This window comes from Lycorma delicatula, chromosome 10 (assembly GCF_047948215.1).
Source record: "Lycorma delicatula isolate Av1 chromosome 10, ASM4794821v1, whole genome shotgun sequence".
NCBI classification, from domain to species: Eukaryota; Metazoa; Arthropoda; class Insecta; order Hemiptera; family Fulgoridae; genus Lycorma; species Lycorma delicatula.
The window spans coordinates 9,694,346-9,714,082 of record NC_134464.1 but is presented as its reverse complement, the minus strand read 5'-3'; the positions used below and the strand labels follow the sequence as shown (position 1 = coordinate 9,714,082).

General features: G+C 39.5%; 1 protein-coding gene across 5 annotated transcripts in view; it reads left to right on the top strand.

Annotated features, from left to right (window-relative positions):
* sfl (N-deacetylase and N-sulfotransferase sfl) overlaps window positions 1-19,737 on the top strand; it is a 722,911-nt gene that overhangs the window by 586,648 nt on the left and 116,526 nt on the right. The window lies entirely within an intron of this gene.

Sequence of the window (19,737 nt, the reverse complement as noted above, 5' to 3'; positions counted from 1 at the left end):
GACAAAACCTCCACAGACGATGAATTACACCATACTAACGGTATGTTAACCGGCGATTGTGCAGAAAAAGTCACTCTACACCGTATCGGTTTCATCGTTGTACAAGATTCATGCGAAAAGTCGCCCAGTAACAGTGTTACGATTATTCCAACTGCAATACCCGTTTTAAATACACTAAATGTTATCAGCCATTTCGTAAACTGTCGCCACGTTGACAATATTTGCTTTTTACGTTCCTCTTCCCGTCCACCACCTAATTGATCGATCTCAAATACCTCCCGCATTACATAAGTTTTTTCACTATTCCAGTGAGCGGAGTGTATGTGACGATGCTATCATGTATAATGAGACAGTAGGCAGTCGTATTGGCTGGTATATTGTTTTTGGTATCGAAATCGATACGTACATCTACTGTTCCCGTTTTAAGCGATTCGTTCTGACGGGAACAGTCGATAACAATTAACGGTACACTGGCCTTGAAATCCGCCAAACTGTAAGCGGGACATTCGTCCTCCGGTTTGTTATAATAGGCGGACCGAAAGCTGGCGAACATTTCATACATCATATTCACATCTCCCTGTAGATTGTCGTACGGATAGTACTGCGAATTCAAATACAGACGAACGTTTACCAACTCGCACATATCGAAGAGCGTCAATGATTTTGTAGCTTTATCCTTTCTGTCCGTCTGTAAACCGAATATCACGTATCTCGGTTTCTCCGTTTGCGCACATGTTTTTACCGTCCATGAATGTATGTTTGTTTGTGGTAGAGCCGGATATTCGTGGATCTGCCATGTACGAAAAGCAATCGCTAACGGTCTATCTCGTTCTACGACCTTCAACAATTGCAATCGCATCGTATCGGCAACGTGAACATACGGAATTTTCCACGCTATCTTAGTCACTTTCAACTTGGAATCAGGTGCCTCTTTGGAAGACACTAATGCGTTCACATCGCTGGAAGATCTAAGCAAGACCAATTCTTGTTTGACGTTCAATATTATGTGTTTGTAATCTTCGGCGAAACCCATCAGCATACGCAGCGGAACGTAGAAACAAAATCTTCCAGTGGTTTCATCTAAATCGAACTTATCCGTAGCTTTGAACTTCCACCCGAAGTTTTCCAAAATATTTTCTTCGCTTTTACGCAAGGAAAGAATATTCTTTATCGTTGTCGTTATTCCTAACTTTTGTACGCGACACATTTCCGCGCCGTTTATCTCGTATCGTATCTCCTCGAAGAGAAACGGTATCGCGTTGTTTGTTAAAGTCGATTCCGTTGCCTTTTTATCGCCTGCTTTAGTAGTTAACGCACCTTCGACCATTAAATAGCTTTTATGCGGTAACGTGTACACATCTTGTTGGTGTATCGGAATCCGGATTTCATCGTTGTTGTTGTAAGTCGACGAAGCGTACGGTAGATGGGTATGATATTCGTACTGTGTGATCGTGTTGTCGAACGAAACACTTTCACCGACGTCCAACATATTCGCTCCTATCGCTGCCATTACGATTCACCAAAACTGTAAAACCAAGTTTTCGAAGAAACAACACGTTACGCGATGTTAACGCTTTGGTGTTTGCACGTAGACTGATCGGTTTGCGTGACGTTTCGCTACTAGTACCAGCGCTATTGTATATTAACCCCATTTATCGGCTTTCGTTTTACTTCGTTTTCCTTTGTAAATGCAATCTCACCGTAACGGTTTCACCGCGAAAGTTTATCGGTTTTCCGTCTTGATCGGTAAACTTTATGGCGATCTCGCCTAAGCTCTTCGTATTCACCGGTAGATAGATTATATTCTTCGGCGATTCGATTATTTTGAAACCAGGCGGTACGCTTAGCGTGAATTCGTGCAACACGTGTCCCTCTGATCCGTTCGTATAAGAGCCTCGTATAAGGTTGCATTCGACCCGTACGGTGTTCACGTTGTTAATGGCGACTGGCTTCGATGACTCGTGCCATATATTCGCCGCCAGTTTAATTCTCTCGAACCCCAACAGCGGTGCCATACTATCCTTAGAGGTCAGATCGATCGCAGCACTGCATTTAAGTTCGCATTTTAACGTATTGTTATTCGGACGCATAAGTAAATCTATTTTGCTTTTGTCTTTCAGTTCATCGCTCAAGTGTTTAGCGATATCATCCACTTCATACGATCCTGTCGCCAGTGTCAACTTAATCGGTCTTTGTGGTCTCTTTGGTTCGACAGTAAATGTGTTGTTGATTCCCTCTTCGACATTTGGAATCGAGTTGTATGTGGTTAAGTTTATCAACGCCAATTCCCATTCGCCATCAGACAAATCCAATGACGGAAAGAATGTAGCGTGTAAGAACGACGTATTTCCACTTATGCAGAACATGTTTACCTGTAGACTGACGAATCACGACTGAGAAATTCAAGACATAAATGACCGCAGATAACCGTGTTTATATTCTGTCTGGCGTTATAATTGAAATTTATAATCGAATCGAGTGGAAAATAACGCATCAATTCGTTAGGTGGACGCAAATTACCGAAACTATCGAAATAGTCCACCATCCGTCCACGTTTTCTATAACATACCCAGTGTGTTCCATGACCGGTACTGCGGTCAAGATTAACAATCGCAGTTTCGTTAGTCTTCGGTTGTGTGGGTAATGCGTCCAACATGAAGACTCCTCTAAAATCTGCTATATTTAGTCTTCTCGCGTACCACATTAGTTCTATGTTCGATAGCGGTCGCACTGGTATTCCCTTTATTGGAGACAACGACGACGACGACGACGACGGTGACGACGTTTTTTTTTACCGCCCATCCCCGAACCGGTCAAAGGGTAGGGCTTAAGGTATAATCCCTGCCCTGCAGCGCCCGCTTTTTGTTTCATCATTTCGACAAGGCGTTTTATATTATTCCTTTTTGATCGTCTTCTTCGTCTTCGTACTCTTCCACCGCCGAACTTTGCTTTTAATTTCATCGCGTTTGTAACCGCCAATGCCGTAGCTTTTTCCGCGATACTTGAATCCTTAGCTTTGACTCTTTCCCAAGCGCTATCGGCTAATTTACGATCTGCTACCGCCCTTCTTTCGTTATCGCTGTACGTTGCGTATGCGATATCGTGTTCTTTACAAGCGGCGTCCAACTTGTTTACACCGGGATCGCCTCTCTTTAATCGTTTTTTTAAATTCGTTCCCGGTCCGCAGTACTGATATCCCGGAATATGTAACTCTATCGGTAGTAAATCGATCCCTTTATTTACAACCTTACCCACAACCTTTTTGACGCCTTTTAATGCTTTATCGCCAATATAAGATCCCAACGCTCCTGCAGCTCCTGCTGTTAGAGATGTTAACAGTCCACCGCCTCGTTTAAGACTGGCTATTCGTTTAGATCTTCTCACCTTACCCTTTCGAACAGGAGAAGAACGTTTTGACCTCCTCACTCTTGCCATGTCGGACTGACAATGAGCTTGTTAACTACATTGCACCATCTTACATTGGATCCGTGTTCGGCAATCGTACCATATTTTTATTCACATCATCCGAGACCGGGGGACGTATCATATTTTCATTAACATCGTCATTCTTCAATGTCACATCCTCATTCTTCAATGTCTTATCAGTGATCGGTGGACGCACCATATCTTTTGTCACATCCTCATTCTCCATTGTATCTTTACTACTTAGAACTGTGTTTGCAGAAACATCCTCATTTTTCAATGCCTTATCAGTGATTGGTGGACGTACCATATTTTTTGTCACATCCTCGTTCTCCTTTGTATCTTTACTATTTAGATCTGTGTTTGCAGAATCGCTTTGGTGATGATTGTCAGCGGTTAATATACGCATAAGCGTTTGTTGATTTAAGTTTCTGTTAGCCTTGTCGTTAATTTTTAATAGAAATTTGTAGAACCTAAATAGTGTGTCATCGATATATCCCTTAGTAGCAGTAAGCAATTTTTGTATATGTAATTCCATATCGTCTACGTAGGACTTTGTTGCGACGTCCGTCTTTTCGACAGGATCACCGACTCTACATATTCGCTTGTTTTGATAATTGATTGCGTTGTCATCATCTTTAAAAACCTTCGCTAAGAATACACTATTTAGATCACTATGCATTACGTACTCTTCCACTATCTTTTTCTTCAATTGACCCCTCATTAGATCGACATATCCTTTAGTCGCGAGGTCAGTCAACTCAACAGGTGCCTTGGCGTTTGTTATAACACTTTTTTGGATATCCACAACACCGTCTTTACTCGTAAAAATCCCATTTGTCACTTTGTCTACGTACGACTTTGTAGTGAGATCCGTGCTATTAATTGGTGCACCAGCATTTGCGATAACGCAACCTCTCGCGTTAATTGTCTCATTTTTACCGAAAAGGTTTTTCCGTAAATAGTCGACAGTTACGGCGTCTGTTTTTACAATTGGATCGGCGATATCGCACAATCGCCTCTTTGAAAAGGAGAGTGCGTTGTTGTCCATCGGTGAAACCGTGGGTAAGTATTTATTATTCAACTCGCTTTGCTTTACGAACATTTCCTTAACGTGACCGATTGTTGCACCATCATCATCTTCAACAGGCGGTCCAACGTTGCACAAACGTCTTTTCTTGATATCGAAATCTCCATCGGCGGTTTTGTCAAACGTTTCGACAATCCGAGTTGGTGGTGGTTGGGTGGTTGCGCTTCCAACCCGTGAACGACCGAACTTGTCGATACTCATCTTCAGACTGTTTAAAATAAAAAGTTCCCTGTACTACCCTCCTTTATGTATCCGCCTTCTTGTAGTTCTTCTACGATCGAGACTATTTCGTTATTATGACCGGTATGACCCGCACGTTTCGAAGCCAATAAAAGTCGCAGTCTATCGCACAGTTCGTTCGGATCGTCCCAGTAAACGTAATCCGGTCTAACCGTTTTCTTCGCTCTCATCAACAGACCCGATCCGGTTATTGGACTTTCTTCGTCGTCATGACCGCTTTCCGACGAAAGATGTGTACGAGGAAACAGTCTTTTGATAATATTCTTGTACTTTAACGACCGACTGGAAATTATGCGACCGGTGTTTTGACTTTTATGCGCCTCAGTAGTTTCTAATATTTTCTTATAGTTATTTAAATCTTTGTTTGTGTAATCTACAGGCTCATTCAAAAAAATCAATTCATATAAACCTTTGGAACCGCTATACGTCTTGTTGTCGATAACTATTTTATTTCCTTTGAACTGGAGTGGTTTTGTTCCGATCATCCATTGATCGTCAATGTTTTTAACACCGTAGACGTTGTCTATTTTTTTACCTTTATCTGTTACGGTAAGGTTCAAGAAATGTTTTGCACGAAAACCCATCGTTTTCGGCGTCGACGGGTCTACAGGTTTCACGAATTGTTTTTCCGACGTCGGTGTTTTAAAGAGTCTTCTCATAACCGTCGGTGTCTCTTCCACCACCTCCTCCTTTTTTTCAACCACTCCATTTGCATTCTCTTCTTGTTCTTTTTTAACATCGGACTTTTGTTTAAACGATTGATTAAGTTCTCGGAGCGGTTCGACAATAGGTTTAAATTGTTTTTCAATAACTTGTTCCGATTCTGTTATTCCTTGCGTAATAGCGCGATGTTTTCGTTTAATCGAATCTCGTATTCTATCGATTTCCATTACCAACTTCGCAGACGTCGACGACGATGACATATCGACCTCGTTCTTGTTCGACATCGTGGTTACGAATGATCGGAAACCAGTCGACACATCACCATCCTAGTTCCACCGATCTAAAGAACACTGCATGTTTTTTGGTTCTGCGTAAAAAGCGTATAATATCGATTAACGAAACATTCATTCTTGTCGGACGACGAATGGTATTGCACAATTCGCGGTAATATTGCGTTACACCCTGATCGATAGACGGTATCATGAGTTTCGTGCTTGTGTCTTTAAAGACAACAGCTCTCTTTACATTTCCAACCCACATTGGGATATCCACAACTGTTGAGTGATCGCGTTGTGGGACCTTTGTCAGGTACCGTGTGGAAAGTCGTCTGATCGGATGACGATCACCTTCCGAATGTAAATGCAACAGATAGCTATTGAACAGCCAAAATTCGTCTGGTTTCGCTCCTGCATATTCGCACCATTTTCGCAACAGATCTTCGTTTTGGACTTCAAACAGTTCGCGTCGTTCGTTGTACCTCAATCCGAACACATTGGCGTATAGTCGCAAAGTAGGTATCGCTTCGTTTAGAAATTCACCGGAAAAGAGCGCCTGCGCCCTGTTGTTCACGATGTCGAACGGTAATCCTCCTCGTCTTATCGGTAATGTTTCCGGTACGTCGTCGGTAAATTGTACTCCGTAAGCCGTGTCCACAAAACATTTTCTACCGTATGATAACGCTAAGCGGTACAACGTTTTTGGCGACCTGATCGGAATAGTTCGTTCCGTGATCACTATACAGCATCTCGCTCCTTCTAGACGACTACCGTATTCCAACATGTGCATGTAAACGTTTGTGTAGTCCATAGATGCATGTCGGTTTCGAAGTTCCAATAAAGGTTTTTTGTATACGAGTGGAGAGGGTCTAAATCTTGAAATAAAGTTCCATCCGTGTCGAATTGTGGTGTTGAACATGTTTTTATCGTATATCACCAGTTCGATTGGCATCTCGTATTTGTCACATTCTTCTAAAAATTTTAACCATATACGCTTATTGAAAATCTTACCTTCGCTAGTAATCATCAACAGAACGACCAACGGATAGTCACGATTCATTCTTTTTACATGTCGCCAGCATCGTCGGTCTTTATTTTCACAGTAGTTCACTTTACGACACACGTAGTTACCGCAAAACTTCTGACGGTCGCTAAAATATTTGGAACACAAGTTGTTTTGCGGTTTTTGTCTAAAACGTATGGCGTTAGCGTACGGTGTTCCGTCCTCATAGGTGTGTATGCTTGCCATTGTTACCGACTATCAACTGATCTCTTTTACAAAAACATCGAAGCCTACTCTATATCGTCCAGCATCGATATCGCTCTCCTTATCCACAACCAAAAATCCATGAGGTTTTCTCCATGCAACACCACACAGACTTTTAAACTGATCGAACTTCATATCGGTATTTACGTGATCTTGATATATGTGACGTAAGTTGAGATCGTCTTGTTTGAATATAAGAAGGAGATTTGCGTTGTCTCGTACAAGGTGCTTCCCGGCACTTGAATATGTCTGAGTCAAATAAAAGCTATCGATGTTGTTGTGTCGCCCCATCGCAAAGTACTTGCGAATATTATGTTGCTTTTCGCAAGCTACATCGTCGAAAATCATTATCGAGTTCGGTTCCGCTTCGTCGGGTGCCATCACATGATCGTTTTCTGAGTATGCAAAAAAGCCGATCTCCGGGACACCAGTCATGACTTGTTCTAGAAACTTATATTTCGGTTGGTACAGCGATTTAGAAAACACGTAAATATTTCTGAATCGTAAACCGTCCGGTGAGAACAGCAAGTTGAATAGGACATTTGTTTTTCCGCAATTAGACGGTCCGCAGATAATACATCTGATTGTATTCGGTAGAAGAGGTCCATGACGAGACCTTTTCCCCTCTCCACACCCGGCACCTGTATAATCGTCGAAGTTTTCTAGCGTAATATTACCGACCTGTTGACGTTCCAACTTCATGTTTATGACTGATCGATTCACTACACCAAATCCGCCTTATGTATCCAACTGTTGTGTTTTCCATCGAACCCTTGCCACTTTACAAATAGCCTATCGCCTTTTCTTCGTAAGACTTTCTCGACTAAATACACATTATTTGTAACGTTAGTTTTAGTGAGCTCTTCAGCGTAAAATTTACCGCTCACCACCTCACCGTGAACATCGATCAACGTGTAAGTACACGGACGCGTATTATCATGTACCTTATGTACGATAAATATTTCATTCGTCCAATTCGGTAGATAGCCTTTGGCGAATGTCTTTTTAAATTTGCTTATACGCACTCGATCACCGACATTGTATTTCGGTAAAGTAGGTTTTCGATAGAGTACCGTATTTAACCGCTGTAAAACAGCGGCTTGGTTTCGCTTATTTACATCTTTCGGTTTCATTCCGATAGTACGATGACTAGTGTTGTTGTATTTTGCAATAAGTTTCGGTAGTAATTCTAACCACTTGTAGGTTCCTTGTTCGGTAAACTTTCTCCACATCATCGTTTTCAGTGTTCGATTAAACCGTTCGACTATCGACGCTTTTTTATCCGAATGTGTGGAATAGTGATTTATATTGTACGACTGTAATAGTCGTTTAACCGTCGGATTGTAGAACTCTTTACCCAAATCGGTTTGAAAATGTCGCATCTTGTGTTTATCCAATATGGGTTTGAGGGCTTTAGCGATCTCCGTACCGGTTTTGGTTTTAACCGGTACGGCAAATGCTAGTTTAGAAAAACAATTTATCATCGTCAGTATGTAACGGTAACCTTTGTTCGATTTAGCATACGGTATCATCTCAACAAGGTCAGCTTGATATAGGTCTGAAATACCTTTAAGTTCAACGCGTCTTGTGGGGTAGTTTCGACGCGCCTGTCGATGGAGCTCTTTAGCTATTGACGCCTTGACGTTCATTGTTGTACTGACTGTATTTCGTGTGTGTATGTTTGGATAGGAATAGGAAGAACAAAAAAGGATCTTTATTTCTTTATTTTTTTTTTTACCCGCCTCACCACTCTTATATCCCGGCCTTGGCACCGGCCGTATCGATAACAATGATAAATCATTAATCGATCTGCACATATGTTCAGATCGGTTAAAGATTTAATGTGTGATCGATTCGGGGGGTTTAGGGTGGTCCTGAAAAGGACCGTTTTGCATAAAGTGTCGTTTTACATTTTAAACGGTTACCGAAAAAACGGACAAGATGGCATACGCTGTATATGTTCCACATACGGATTGTCTGTCTCTTCCCATTTAAACAAACGTATACGACAATAGTCACATCTGACCAGATCGTCGATACCTTCGTACCTGAATCCATGCATAGCTAGGATCAGGGGGGAAAGAAACGGATTGTCCATATGTGGCCATAACGGCGTATAAATCTTTTTGTTACCGTTTCTAGTAACCCTATAAAATGTATGGACTCTATCATAAAAAGAACGATCCATTATGATTGAGTGTTAACGCAAGAATGAATAAAGTTTCAAATAATATTTTTTATCTCTTAAAAAATTATCTTGTTTTATTTTCCAATTATTTTTTATCTGAATGCAAGTTCCGAAAATAAAATTTATACAAAGAGTTGACTTTATAACCGCGATTAAATTATCGTATGCAATTTATTTTATTTTCCAATTATTTTTTTTATCTGAATGCAACTTCCGCTGATAAGTTAAATAAAATTTAATTTATTTAATAATTATATTTATTTGTTATAAGAAGTTTTATCAAAACCGCATAGTTGTTATCGCTTACACTGCAGTTAAAATTGTATTTTAATAAAATTAAAAACAGTACATAAACTAAATTGATAAGATTGCAGTTTACTTATTATTTCTTTTTTTTTGTATAAAATTAATTGGTAACCGCGTACTTGTTATCGCTGACACTGCAATTAAAAACAGTACATAAACTAAAATTGATAAGATTGCAGTTTACTTAATATTTCTTTTTGTATATATATAAGTATCATTCTGACTTCAACATTTTACATGTCATCATTACATATTGAGAGTGTGTTCACAATGAGTTATTATACGGTACAGCACGAGATTGATGAGTTGATGAGCGCATTTCAAGATCTGCTTGTCATTAAAGACCGAATAGTAAGAAATGTATATGACCACTCGGAGATCGAACACGCGGCGACTGATTTGTCAAACGCTATATTGAGAGCAAGAAGACGGGCAATGCTATTAGCCGCTCGTTTTGATGGACCGCCTCCACCGTCATCACCATCTCAGCATCATCAACAAGAGGTTGCAGAATCCGATGGGTCCGCGACGGATTTCAATCCACACACCGACAACGATGACAACAATGATGACCAATCACCGTCATCGCAATTACCTGATAATGAATTACACATTATTCAGGAAATTGTCGAAGTTGAAGGTGATAACATTGAACATAGTGCCAATCACCGTGTTCAACGTGGTCATCAATGTCGTCGTCGACGTATTCGGGTATGTCGTCGTCCCGTGATCACAGACGTGGATAGTAGTTCAACACCACGACGACCTCATTGTAGTACTCTAAACAGAGTTCTGCAACAGGTCGTCAACGCTAATCCAAGCCAGTCGGACGAGGGCGATGATGGTAACCCGACAACCGACAGATGTCCGATCTGTTTAACAGAATCGGTTACTGTTGAGTTGTCGGGTTGCGGTCATCGATACTGTGAAGACTGTGTGAGGAAATTAGCGAGATATAGCAGGAATTGTCCCGTCTGTCGACGGGATATGTGTGGATACCATCGGATTAGAGAGGGAGACGACGGCAGTAATTGATGTAAGTAATTATAATTTTTTTTAAAGAAAAGTCATTTATATTATTTCATATTTTTTTTTACATTAAATTTTTTGGAAAAAAGTGATTCATATAATTAGATACATACTTATTTTTTTTTACAAATAATTTCTTTTCACTTAAAATAAAAAAAAAGTCATTTATATTTTTTACATTAAATTTTTTTGAAAAAAAAGTGATTTATATTATTTCATATTTTTTTTTACATTAATTTTTTTGGAAAAAAGTGATTCATATAATTAGATACATACTTATTTTTTTACAAATAATTTCTTTTCACTTAAAATAAAAAAAAAGTCATTTATATTATTAGATATATACTTTATTTCATATTTTTTACATTAAATTTTTTTGAAAAAAAAAGTGATTTATATAATTAGATACATAATTTGTCATATTTTTTTTACAAATAATTTTTTTTCACTTAAAAGAAAAAAAAGTCATTTATATTTTAAATTTTTTTGAAAAAAGTGATTTATGTAATTAGATATATATACTTTGTCCTATTTTTTTTACATATAATTTTTTTCACTTAAAAAAAAAGAAAGGCAATATATATCCGCATGATAAAATAATATTAAAAATAGTTATGATCGTGGTCTATGTGGTCTTCGGTTCTCTGGCTTCTTTGTATGTAGTCATGACCATGGGCTATGAGGACATCGTTTTCGATTCTCGGTCTCTTTCGGGAAGTGTTGTCATTGGCGGGTACTTTTCTTTTTTTTATGCTATAATGACCGTAAGGAATAGTGTCAATTTTGTTTTCTAATATGTAACGTTTATCGTCGTAAGGTGAAAGCGATTTCTTTGACTTGTTAATGGAAAATATATTGTGCAAAGTGCTTATGATTCCGTACGCGCTTGTATACGTAACGGAATCATTAAAAAGACTTTTTTTGTACAGATCGTGTCTAAGATCCTTTGCAATGGATACTCTAGGAATACCCTTTGCTACATTCTTCTCTTTCTTGTCGAATTCGAGAATGCTATACATCTTAGCACGAAGTCCGACAAATTCACGAATAGCTTTTCCATTCATTTCGTCTTTGAATTTACCAAGTCGTTTCTTATTGGTATTACTGAAACATGCGTGATCGCGAGGATAATCTGAAGTATCGAACCGATCGATATCGTGAAGAATATCGTCGTAAACGTTATCGGTCACGATATGATACATCAGACTGTCCGTATCGGTCATTAGAAGATTTATATTATGACCGTACTTTTCTACCATGTAGTCATAGTGGAATTCGTACATGATCATTTTGCTAATGTCCAATACGGTAAATCCAATGTAGATCGGACGATTGAGAAATATCTCCGTTTTCTTCAGACTTACCCCAACGACATCCTTGTTATAGATGTACCAAGCTTTAACTCTCGGTTTTGCAATCACCTTATCCAATTTACGTTCGTTAGTAACCAGTTGGAAGTCTATTCTGTTTCGTACGTTTTCCAAGGACTTGCCGTACACCGCGTTGTTCATCAACTTAAAAAAGTCCTTTTCAAAACTGTTTCGTGCTTGTGCACGCTTTTCAGTATTGAAGTCGATGTACGGTTTCAACCAAGGCGATTGGGAGAATTCCAGAACTCTGTGAACGTTTTTCATTTTCAGTCCTAGTCGAGTATACAACTTTAGGTTTCTGTAATGTAAAACGTATTTTTGTTTGTCGTACAATGTTGTCATTAATTTCTTTACGGGACATCTCTTTATGTCCTTCAAATAGGGGGACAACATATCATCGGTTGGTACTAACCGTTCTGGTGCGAGAGGGTAATCCTTGTGACGATCGTGCAATTCTTGTGGATACTCAAGATCCACTTCCAAGATGTAGCCCTTTTCACCACGATCGTCAACGCTGTTAATATCGAGATTGTCAATCTCTTCAGTACTCAACCACCTAAATTTAGCGTGTGGTAAGGGCTCAACCATGGCTGTTCCGTAAAGGTTGTTGCAATCGTAATATTGAACCCAGGATGTGGGTTCGGATGGGTCATACTGATCTGGAATGTTTGGATTGTTCGCCTTGGCGTGTCTGGTTGAAATCATGGCTACACCGCCTCGTGTACCTTTTTCGACAAACAGATGCATATCTATGTCGGTCAACAGTTCCAATTTTTGTTGGGTAAATTTTAACATGGCATTCCACGTGAAATGAGGGGTGGAGTAAAAGTGACAGGGGTCCAAACCGTAATATTGCATAGACGTACTTCGGAAATTTTCAAAGACGTCTGCCAACAATAATACGTCGCTAAGAAGATAAAGATCGTGGTAATCGCCTAACGTATTGCAGTCAAACGTTTCCCACACGTGTTGAGCGTGGACGTAATCATCGTCCGTTATGTTCTCTCTTCTTAGCGTACTGTAAAATGCCATCTGCGGTGGAAGTTGGGTTTCGAAAAACTTGTTTATATGGGTCATGTACTCGTACGGGTAAACGCCTTTACGGATTAAACAATCTCTTTTCTCGGGTAGCGGGTAACAGTTTGTGAGACGTTTAAATACGGTGTCTTTGTCCTGACAATCTTTTACTAGATTTTCCACAAGTTTTTCGAGCGATGACGAAAGAAATTGTAAAGAGTCCAAGAACCTCAACGGACCGACGGACAGTGACTGTAATCGCTCGGACGTGTTGGCGATACAGTTTATTTTTACATCGTCCTTATATTTTCCCAAAGCTTGAACTATATGATGGCTATCGTAACCGCGGAGGTTATGAAAAAATACTGGGATATGCTCGGTGCGCTTACAATTTAAATTGCACTCGTTATGACATGCACCGAGAAACCGTCCTGTGGTATGCGAGTGATGACGTACACGGTCATCGGTCAACTCACAATGACAAAGAAAACACTCGGTAGCCCTTTGAAATGTTTCAGTGTCTTCGGGAGTCATCACCATCGGTTTTTCGGTGATCATAATTTGGTGCAATCTATCGGCGTGACCGAGCAATTCATCCAGCATCTTTTCAACGATATTTTCACCATCGGTTCTCGCTCGGTAGACTACAGGACCTTCACAAATCTCCCCTTCCTCGTCGACGATTACATAGGCGTAACCGGACGGAAGATGATGGGCTACCTTATCGGTAAAACTAGTGTTGGGTTTAGGGGTGGCAGTGTCCATCGGATGTACAAATGATTCAAAGTCTGCATACACCGTATACGGAACGCGTAGTGTGGACGAGTAGTCCCTAAACTTCATCACGCATTCCTTTTCTTTAGCGGGATCGGGAACTCTTATCCTTTGTGCACCGTGTCGCTTACACTCGATCAAATGTTGGTTTAGGTTTTGTGTAGCGACATGTGGGTCTGATGAACTGAAACGGTGCAAACAGTAAGGGCAATATTGGCTGCTACCGCCATGTTTTGTAAGACCTGAAAGGAGACGAGATAGCCCATTTTTACCTGGTTTGGTATTTATAAGGCAGTAGTGAAATTTATCTCTCGTCTCCCCTGCAAGCAGCAATAGGTGTATGCAGTGGGTACGATCGCGGTTTTCGGTAACACGCACCGGGTACACGCGATCGTTATCTTCTTCATAGCCGTAGACATTGATGCTTATTGTGGGATTCAACACCTCGAAGCGATCAATGTCTTTTACCTTTACTGGGTATGATATCCCGGTCATGTTAATTTCATGTTCAAAGCGTGCATACCAACTCTGACGATAGTGACGTCCTGGTTGGTCATGCAGGTATGCTAGTACGGACCATAGGAAACATTTTTCATCATGCGGATTTTTTACATTAATTATTGCCTCTCTTTTTACAAGTTTTCGTGGTGTTTTTATAAATGAACTAGAGGCGCCATATAACGGACGGTAACGGATAATATTTAAATCAATATATATTATTTTATTCATTACCCATCCGCTGCCGTTGTTGATGAATTTGGTCAGTGTCTCTATAATTTTCTCCACTGATTCTATCCATGATTCTTCAACAACGTCGGTGTTATCGTCCAAATTTATCACCGTTCTAGTTTTTCCATGCAAGTACAAATTTGTGAATGTTGTTTCTACTCCGTCTTCGAGTTGTGTCCGCTTCATCAATTCAACATTTGCTGCAACGTACCTGTAGAAACAGAATAATTTTAGTACATATTGACTACTTTAAAAAAAAAAACAAAAAAAAAAACAGTACATTTACAAAAAAAATATTAACGTTTTTTTTAATTACCATTTTATGTTGCCATCAAAGCGTCTGCCTTCTTCCTTCAAACAGTTCAGGATGTTCTTCTGATACCGTAGAAGGGTTGAAAGGAGATACAACTCCTCAGAGTCAGACAGGTCCCATCGAAGACGGATGACGTTGTTATTTATTGCATGGATAACTACCGGTGATACCATTTCAATTTTTTTTGTAATATCTGAAACAAATTAAAATAACATATATCGTAACATTGTTTTTTTTTGTGTGTTTCAGTGAATAACAGAAGAAGACATTTTTTTCATTATATATATCATTTATTTTATTTGTTTAAAAGTATTTTTTATTGTATTTATTTTAATTGTATAAAGTATTTTTTAATTGTATTTATTTTAATTGTTTAAAAGTATTTTTTTTAAATTTATAAAGTATGTTTTTATCGTATTTATTTTTTTAGATTTAATTAAATAATTTATTTGATTTGATTTGATTGAAAGTTATTTGATAATACCATACTGTTCCATTAGTATTTATTTTTTTTTATTTAATTAAAGTAAAACTTACCTTGCTAATTAAGATGAAAATGTAATGATCTCTCTCCGATCGATGTATTCACTTTCAATAACAGATTGCGAATGATGAAATCACACAAATTTTTTCACTTATATACACGCAACCGGATTTAACCGGTTACAACAACTCAAGTCACTTTTGTATTAGTGACCCGATAATAATAATAAAAAAAAAAAAATTTCTTTATCGCTTCCGCTCTTATTAGAGACGACGTTCGAGTTCGCACGTACGCACTAACGGCTAGTGCGCATGCGCCGATTCGAATTCCAACGCTGCGATTGGTCAATCGGACAACTTCAGACCACGTCGGTCCCACAATTCTTCAGTCGAGCGCCGCATCTCGCACGGTAAACACGTCTGCGTCGCTCCGCTGACGCACGCACGCAAACACACGCGCAGCAGACACCGCCGCCACCGCCTCCCGGTGCACGATCCACGACGAGAACCTCTCTCCGTCGCGGTAACGCCTCCCGACGCCATCGCCTGGACGACCAGGATCATCCTCGAGGTACGTCTATATTCACTTGTGTGTATATGTATGTGTGTGTGTGTGTGTGTTTGTGTGTTGCAGCAGACATCGCCGCCACCGCCTCCCGGTGCACGATCCACGACGAGAACCTCTCTCCGTCGCGGTAACGCCTCCCGACGCCATCGCCTGGACGACCAGGATCATCCTCGAGGTACGTCTATATTCACTTGTGTGTATATGTATGTGTGTGCGCGTGTGTGTGTGCGTGTGTGTTTGTGTGTGTGTGTCGTAGCAGACATTACCGCCACCGCCTCCCGGTGCACGATCTACGACGAGAACCTGTAACGCCTCCCGACGCCATCGCCTGGACGACCAGGATCATCCTCGAGGTACGTCTATATTCACTTGTGTGTATATGTATGTGTGCATGTGTGATTGTGTGTGTGTGTGTGTACAGACTGATGTTACGTTAAAATTCACAGCTTACGTAGAACATTTTTCACTCATTACATCAGGGAGTCACCGCAGCCGATTGGTTTAAGGCGTCAGTCGGTCGCGTCCCGTCATGACCGGGTTCGAATCCTCTAGCCGACAGATTTTTTTTCACTTTAAATATTATTCATTTATTTAATTCAAATCGACCGCCAAACAACAGTGATACCAACCTTTGAAATATTTCTTCAATATATAAACATGTCAACAAAAAATAAATCAAGTTGGTAACACTGACTCACATCGACATAAAATAAATCAAGTTGGCAACATTGACGGGGTACCGGCGCCAATGACGTCACAATCCAAGATGGCTGACCACCGCCATCTTGGAATCCAAGATGGCGGACAGCCGCCATCTTGGAATGACGTCACTGTTTGGCGCCGTACCACCATTTCCGTACTACTAAGATTTTTCAGAATTTCAAAAAAAATTCAACACAATCGCCTACCAATTCGATACGTTTAGACCGACGTCTTTCAAAATTGTTAATACCCTCAGTATAATGCGATTTGTCCGACTCTACAAAATAAGCGCTCGATTCGTCATCGACCTCAACATCTGAAGCATATTTTCTTCCGTCGAGCCATTTCTGCAGGTTTGTGAAGAAAACCTAATCTCTGGAAGTGAAATCCGGTGATTACGGCGCATGCGGAAACATTTCGAAGCGTAGGTCATTAAGTTTTGCGTCGACAATCTGAGACGTGTGTTCAGACCGATAATCTTGGTGAAATAGCAATTTTTAGCCGGATGCGGTCGTTTACCCTGAACGGCCCCCTTCGATCGGTACAGCAGTGAAGCGTAATATTCTTCGGTGAATTTCCTGCTTTTTTCCCGGTATTCTACGAGCAGCACACCACGAGAATTTCAAAAGTCGTAATCGTGACTTTTCCTGTAGATTGAACAGTTTTCCCTTTCTTTAGCGCACTTTCACCGGCTCCATTTACCTTTCGGTCTCTTGCTTGAAATTTGTGTTTCATTTACCGCTATAAAACGCCGAAGAAAATCGACGAATTCGTGTCTAAAAACAGTCGAGAAATGTTCAGTCGAATGCTTTGTCGATCGGTTAACAACTGCGGCACCCGTCGGGCGGAAAGTGTTTTCAGACTTAAAACATCGCGTAAAATGTAGCGGACACGGTCTATCGAGACGTTTGCGAGTTGGCGAGATCCTTCCATTTTATACGGCTTTGTGGATTTTTGTGACGATTACGTCGGTAGTAGTAGTCTTGGTCGACCCGAGAGTTCACCGTCTTGTCCGGATGTTCGACCGCGTTTAAATTTACCAGCCCGCTTTTTTATCGTCGAAAAAAAGAGGAAGGATTTTTTAAAGTCGGATCTAACACTTTTGGTATGTTTGCCCGGGTTAAACCTTAGGATGCAATGGATCATACTTGACAGATTCCGTAGTCGTTTTGTCATTCTTGCGCCATCTATATGCCAGGTCGAGTATTTTCCGAACGATCCTGGTGTACTTTATCGGTAATCGTTTTTATACGATCTTTTAATTAAGATATGAAAATTTTGAAATCGTACTATCGGGAAAAATAACAGGCGAAAAACGGATTACTTTTGATATTTTATTTTAAAAAAAGAAGATATTAAGCTTTTTCCATTAAATTGTTCGTAATATATAATCGTAAAAGACAAGATTTTTCTTTCGCGTCAAGGACTATCAGCGGAACTAATGATTTTATATCGTTTGTCGTGAAAATGAATATAGTAATTAATTTTATTACGCCGTGCTCCGTGTAAATTCTAAAATTTACATTTATTTCGATGTACAGAGGTGATAAATTACAGTAAAAGTTATTATATTAACTAATAATATTTGCTTTTTTGTCGCTAGATAACGATTTGATTATTAAAACTTAATGTGTCCTACAGGTAAAGAGAGTCGGGTCGGATGAATGAGTTAGAGCGAGACGGAAAATTAATTAACGTTGCAAATTTAACAAGACAAGAAATGATGTCGCGGAGGTCGGGCGAAGTGCGAGAAGATTATGATTATAGTAGAAGGAGCTTACTGGATATAATACGAGAAATGAGAGTCGTAAAGGAAACGAACAAGAAGTTCTTTCCGCTTAGCTCGCGGGTATTCCAGTTTCTGCAGCAGTTCCTGTTACGAAAGAGTAAACAAAAGTTTTGAATAGAGAAGAGATAAAGAAAGAAAGATCGGTAGAGAGAGAAGGCGTGTATGTAATGTTACTTTTCTTTTTATATTTACCATCCTCCTGTCGTCTACAATTAGAATTTAGAAATTGTGAATTTACATCGTCTTGAAATATTTAGTAAATATTTCTTATTTTAATGAGAATCGATCGGACTCTTATTATATTAGAAATTTTATTTCATAATAATCGATTTTTACTAAGTAATGTATCGTTTGCCGCAAAAGGGGGTAAACTAATCTGTTATTTTACACGGCCGTTATCCCGTTTCTTCTAATAACTAACGTTGAGATACTAGTGCTACCGATAGAAGAATAGCTTTCTCTGATGTTAATGCTGTTCATTATAAAATCAGTTTCTACAGTCAACAGACCGAAGATGTATCTTATAGGGCCCGATACGATTTAAGTTTCGGATGGGAACGGCTAATGTATTTATCTTATGAAGTGAAACCACCTTATTGCTGTGTCTGCCCGGTATGTTTCATAGGTTTGGGAATGGTTGTTCTATTTGCCGGATCGACAGGGGTCACGCGTCAGGTCGCCTGCAACCGTTTCTTTATGATGCCTCGTATAAGGAAAGATTATCAGTTATATATAATTATTATTTTTCTTAGATTATCGTTTCCAAATTATCAGTAACAAATTATTTGTTTCTATCAAACGCAGATTCGGGTATTTATCGATACGTTCCTCTACTCTTTCCATTAAATTTAGGAATTTTTTATTTTAAAACGAGAGATTCTAAAAATCTAGAAGACGAAATTCTGATGAAGTGTTTTACCATTAATTATAATAAAAGTGCATAACGTTGACGGTATTTACAAAAAATTCAAATTGTTTCAAAAAGTATTAAAAATATTGAATTACCTATTAAATTCTCGTTCTTCTTACTATATTTACTGTTTATTACATAATATAATCCAGCGTATACAGGTGTAACCTTTATTGGCCGGAGTAAAAAGAAATTGCCTTTTAGATGAGGTCGCTTACAAAATCCAATTATCTAAAGCTTTAGTCTTGGGTTCCTTAAAATAAATACTTTCAGGCGATATAGCGCCTTCTTTGATCTCTAACGATAATATAAATTATCTTAAAAATAGAGGTTTCAGTATTCTAGATAATCTAGTCGTTCTATACGTTACGTTTGTAAATCTGTAAACGTTTTTACGATAATGATTTGTAAAATTATATATTTAAATGCAAATTTGGAGGCCCGATCGGTACTTCAACCGTTAGGGTATCCCGTATATTTTGTAGGCAAGGTATATTGCCACAGCCTGCGCCGATATCGGCGCAGGTGGGGTTCGCATTTTGGAGGCAGATTGTAGCCAAAGAAACTGTAATAATTTTTTTATCGATCACGACGATAATGA